Here is a 6000-nt window from a genome sequence, read left to right on the forward strand (position 1 = left end):
GTGGGCAGCCAGTCAGCTTTTTTGAAAACTGGCTGCTGCAGTTCCTGGGCCTTCAAATCAAGTCCAGCCAGCTGCAGATTGATGGGCCTATCTGTTGGCGGTGCACAGGTCTGGGCTGGTAGAGTGCCACCTCCCGGTCCTAGTGCACTTCCACTCATACAAGGACAAGCAAAATGTAATTGAAACCTCCAGATTACTGGGAAAAGACCCACAGGCACTGTTGCACCAGTGGTCAAAAATCATGTTTTTCCAGGATTTCTTGGCAGGTGTAGTTCAAAAGAGGAAGTCCTTTGATGAAGTTAAAAAGAGGTTGAGGAACCAAGGTGTCCAGTATTCGATGAGGTACCCTGCAGTACTCTGTTTCAGCCACGAGGACTCTGTTTATACATTTGATTTGGCTGACAAAGCCAAGAGGAGAAAGTGACGTCTGCAGATGCCGGAGATCAGAGCTGAAAATGTGTTGCTGGAAAAGCGCAGCAGGTCAGGCAGCATCCAAGGAGCAGGAGATTCGACGTTTCGGGCATAAGCCCTTCTTCAGGAAGGCGTTTCGGGCATAAGCCCTTCTTCAGGAAACTGAAGAAGGGCTTATGCCCGAAACGTCGAATTTCCTGTTCCTTGGATGCTGCCTGACCTGCTGCGCTTTTCCAGCAACACATTTTCAGCTCTGACAAAGCCAAGAACTTTGTAGACATCTTAAAATAAGTGGACTGGCCTGAAGAATATGGTTAATGTTAGTCCTCTTTTCCTTCTTTCCCTGTGTTTTCCCTTTTCCCTTATTTCTCTTTCCCTAATAATTTAAAAAAACAAAAATCTTGGAATATGTTGTTCCTATTATATTTTTATAACTGGATTTTATTATGAGAAATTTTGTGGGTGCCCTTTGTTTTTTTCATTTTTTTTGTTCTCTTTCTCTTTTAGTCACAGGGGTGACATGGAGCTGGGGTTGGGCGGAGAGCTTATCCTGCCTTTGGCTTCTTTTGTTGACTTAAGGATCATCTCCTTGTTTATTTACTTTTTTTTGCCTCAGGCTGGGGCACAGTCTGGGCCTGAAGGAGCTGTGCAGGAGGGGGTGGGTAGGGTGAGTACTCCCTATAGACAGGGCCAGGAGAGTCTCCTGTTTAAGGTTTCATAGTTTTATTGGTTATCTTTATAGCTTTTTTTGGTAGCAATCGTTGTTTGTAGTTAGGAGAGAGTATCTTTTGTACACACAATTCTGCGACTCTGAGTCTCCTTTTGCTTGTGCTCAGCGTATTGCAAGCAGGGTTCTCCCTCCCTGGGATTCAAGGATCTCTGAAAGGGGATATGGCAAAGTGTCTTGTTAAATGGTGCACCTGGAACCTCAAGGGAAGCTTGTTAAAAGGAAAAAAAAGTGCTTTCTAGCTTTAAGAAGGAAAGAGTTGATATTGCCCTGTTGCAGGAAACCCATCATGACGATGGAGAACACCTGAAGTTACAACAGGGGGTTATGACCAGGTATTCTTTTCATCCTTTACTACTAAAAATAGGGGAGTGGCAGTACTAATGTGGAAGAATCTTCTGTTCACATTATTAGAGCAGGTGAAAGATGAGCAAGGGCGGCTTGTGATACTTAAGGCCTTGATACATGGGAAGGAAAATGACATTTTAAATGTCTACTGTCCTCTAGTGCATCACCTCAAATTTTTGACTAGTGTCTTCTCTAAGCTGAGTGCCTTTGGAACACGGCACATTATTATAGGGGGGGGATTTCAAATGCCTTTTGGATCCAGCAGTAGATAGGATGCCTCGTGGGCCCACAACTATCTCTTCACAGGCCAAGTAGGTAACTGACTTATCTGAGGAGTTGGGGCTGATGGACATTTGGAGATGTCTTCACCCTACCAGCAGGGACTTCACCTTTTTTTCAAACCCAAATAAATGTCACATGAGGATTGATTTTTTTTTGGCTCTCTCGACCCTTCTGGATTCGATTAAGGGTTGTAAAATTAGGAACATAGCTATTTCTGATCACGTGGCAGTTTATTTGGAGGTTAAGGCCAAGAGTGAGGGGCTAGGTTTATGGCACTGGCATCTAGACCCTTTTCTCCTCAAGGATTCCAAATTTGTGGAATACTTTTTGAGGGAGTTTCAGGTGTTCTTGACTATAACTCAGGCATGGCTATTAGTTCGTCTATGCTATGGGAGACCGCTAAGGCCTTTGCTAGGGGATTAGCTATTTCTTATTTTGCTAGCCAGAAACAACAGAAAGGGGAGCAGCCCTGTCGACTTAAGACGTGGATGAAAGCCGCTGAGGTGGCACATTTTGCGAGGCCTTCGGTGACGAAGCCACAGTGGATCACGGTCCTCTGGGCTGCCCTGAATTCTGTACTTACACAAACCGCAAAGAAAGAACTTGCTTTTGCTGTTTGTGTATGGGGATAAGCCACGGAAGTATTTAGTGTATCTGACTTGGAAAAAGCGTGCTCCCCAATCCATGACTGCAATTAGTGACAGCTCTGGGGTCCTTACCTACGATGCCAAAAGGATTAATGAGGCTTTTTGGAGTTTTTACTCTGAATTGTATTGGTCTGAAGGTTGTGAGGATAGGTGGGTCAAGATGGGAACCTTTTTTAAGAGTCTGGACCTCCAAGGGGTAACCTTGGAACAGGCCTCTCTCCTTAATGCCCCCTTGACAGTTCAGGAAATACAGGGGGCAGCTAGGCAACTTCAGAGTGGGAAAGCGCCTGGCCCGGATGGTCTCCTGGTTAAGTTTTATAAGGAATTTATAGGGATTCTGTCAGGCCAATGTTGGAAATGTACAATCATTCCAATATGCATAAGTGCCTACCACCATCTTTGAGAGATGCTAATATTTTCCTCATTCTTAAGAGGGGAAGGGTTCCTGAGGTTTGTGCTTCATACAGGCATCTCTCTATTAAATTCAAATTTTAAGATTCTGTCCAAGATTTTGGTGCTGAGACTGGAAAAGGTGTTGTTCCAAATTTGTTAAAGAGGACCAGACAGGTTTTATAAGGTGTCATAGGTCTTATAATAATATTAGAAGGTTGCTAAATATGGTCCAAGCATTTCAGCAACGAACGATCCAGGGGTAGTGATTTCCTTAGATCCAGAGAAAGCATTTGACTGGGTGGAAGGCTGTATCTCTTTTATGTCTTAGAGCGGTTTGGGTTGGGTGGGGTCTTCGCCAGGTGGGTGGAGGTTTTATATCACCACTCTCTGGTCGTGGTCATCACCAACAGGGTCAAGTCTTGGAACTTTAGGATTGGCAGGTTGTCAAGGCTGCCTCCTCTCACTGTGATTGTTTACATTGGTGATAGAGCCGTTGGCAGAGGCCATTCATCAGAACGTCCACATAACTGTTCTGTAAGTAGGATCAAGATTATACTAAATACAAATGACATCCTTCTGTTTTTATCGGATCCAGTGACCTCTGTACCCCATTTGATACAATGTATTAATTCATTTGGGGCTATTTCAGGATATAAGATAGACTTTTCAAAGTTGGAGGCTTTAAGGGGACCTTAAGGAATGCCAGAGGTTGAAGGTGGCCCTAGGTTCCCCTTTAAGTGATCACAAGTGGGTTTCCAATACTGAGGTATTTTTATTACCCCCATATTTGATTGGTTATTTTGGGACAACTTTGTTCACCTGCTCGAAAATATTTGGCATGATCTACAGAGATGGGAGGCTCTATCAATTTCATGGTTGTGCCGAATAGCCCTTAAGATGAATATCTTTCCTTATTTGCTTTACCCTGTGCATGTGCTCCCTATAGTATTTCCCAGGTCAACGTTACAGAAACTTAAGGCTTAGGTTAGTTCTTTCATTTGCCGTTGTAGGTAGGCCCTCATCAAACTTACTAAATTGCAGTTGCCTCAAGAATGTGGAGGAGTTGTTTTCCCAGACATCAGAAGGTATCAATTGAGTTCCCTGCTGTCCTTTGTGTGCGATTGGGCAGGTAACGATCCAGGCTCAATATGGCTGGATATTGAGGCCTCCCAGGCAAAGTGCCCTCTTATTAACCTGTTGTTCATGGATAAGATGAGGATAGTTATGACCACTGCCTCATTGTTACTGGTATGGTCAAGGCATGGAGGGCAATGTGTCAGAGTGAGGGTTGCTTATCAAGACTTTGCCATTCACCCCCATAGTTGGTATGCCATGGTTCCGACCAGGGATGATGGACTCAAGGTTCAAACGTTGGCCAGTGAGAGGGTTTTCCAGTCTGGGAGACTTGTTTGAGGGGGAGGTTATGATGTCTTTTGAGCAACTGAGCCACAAATACGGGCGGCCCAGCAGAGATCTTTTCCATTATTTTCAGGTTAGGGATTTCATCCAGAAGAAGACCACACTTCTCAATAAGCCCTATAAGCCCAATTTAGATAGGTGGTTGCTATGTTCCACAAGCACCCTTTTGGTTAGTGCCCTCTATCACCTGCTGGGTGGTAAGGCTTGGCAGAATATTAACTGGCTATGTGAAGTTTGGGAGCAAGACCTAGGAGTGGAGGTCTCTTCTGAAACGTGGGAAGACATATGGTAGAACGCGCGAAAGATCTCAATCTGTAACAGAACACCGGCTGTGCAGTTAAAAGTTCTGCATAGGGTTCATTTGGCACTGGACCATCTGACGAAGTTTAAAAAGGGGGTATCTCCAATGCGCTCCAAATGTAAAATAAGTGTAGGTAATCTTACCCATTGCTTGTGGAAATGCCACAAGCTCCATGTTTATTGGAGCGCTGTGGCGGGAGAGATAGGGAGGGTATTGAGGACCAAAGTTAAAGTAGACCCGACATCTCTCCTAGGTCTAACCGAATTTATCTTTAGACGGGCATGGGAAGAAACTATTTAATATTCTTGCATACTGTGCATGGAAGAATGTTCTGATGAATTGGGTGTCTGAGAACCCACTGGGCTTATTGGGATGGCAGAACTTAATTATGGAGCACATCCCCTTGGATTTTCTCACAAATATGGTGTACCACACAACAGCCCATTTTTTATAAGAGATGGCAGCCCTTTTTGAGTTACTTGGGCCAGATCTGTCTCCTATCTTAACCAGGGCTTTGTTTTAACCAGGATGGTTAGGTTTGCTGAGCCCTGGGCCCTGGAGGGGTTAATACGGGTATATATACATCGCTCCCATTTTTTGGTTGGGAGCTTTGCATCGAGCATTGTTATTTTGTGTTCTTTGTTTTTTTGTTTTATTAGTCACTTACATATTTATTGGTGTGTATGGTTGTTTTGTATTATAGGGTAGGTTAGTATTTAGTAGACAGTAGTTGCATTATGTTTTTTTTATATTATAGTGGTATTTGTTATATTTTCAATAACTATATTTTTGTAAAGTCAAAAAAAGGTTTTTTGCTAATAAAAGTATTTACAAAAGAAAGTTGTATTTTGTGCTGGTTTTATTTTTATGAAGAGAGGTTGAGGTAGAGGTACGAGCTATCTTTCCAAGCCAATAAAGTAAATAGCTTGTGAGACCTTGAGTTTTTTTAAAAGTTGGAACAACTGAAGCAGCATGAAAGGGTAGGGTCAAGCTCCCACAGAACTGGACTTCAGATTAACTTTCATTAGCTGTTGAAATTTGGAAGCTGCTACACATCGCTCCCTGCTACAACAAAATACTTGAGTTCTCTCTCTCTCTCTCTCTCTCTCAGAATTTTCTTTTTATGTTCTTTTCTTCTGGACTGGAGAAATGTTGCATGTGACAGTCTATTTTACTGTATTTGCCTCACAAGAGGTGTGGTTATGGGATGTTACTATCTTGGAACAGCTAAACAGTGGTAGTTAACATTTATATTATCGTGTTAAATATTTTAATACAGTTCCAGTTAAACATCTGTAAATTATTATTTTACCTGTATTATAAGTATAGTGTAAGAATAAAGTGAGTTTTGCTTCAAGCCTAGTAATTTAACTAATTGAATTGCATCCAGAACACACTTGCCTTAAAAAATAATGAAATGTTGAGATCTAGGCTATCTTCTTAACATATTTTGAAGGAATTTGGTCTGTTCC

Source organism: Hemiscyllium ocellatum, chromosome 6, assembly GCF_020745735.1.
Source record: "Hemiscyllium ocellatum isolate sHemOce1 chromosome 6, sHemOce1.pat.X.cur, whole genome shotgun sequence".
NCBI lineage: Eukaryota > Metazoa > Chordata > Chondrichthyes > Orectolobiformes > Hemiscylliidae > Hemiscyllium > Hemiscyllium ocellatum.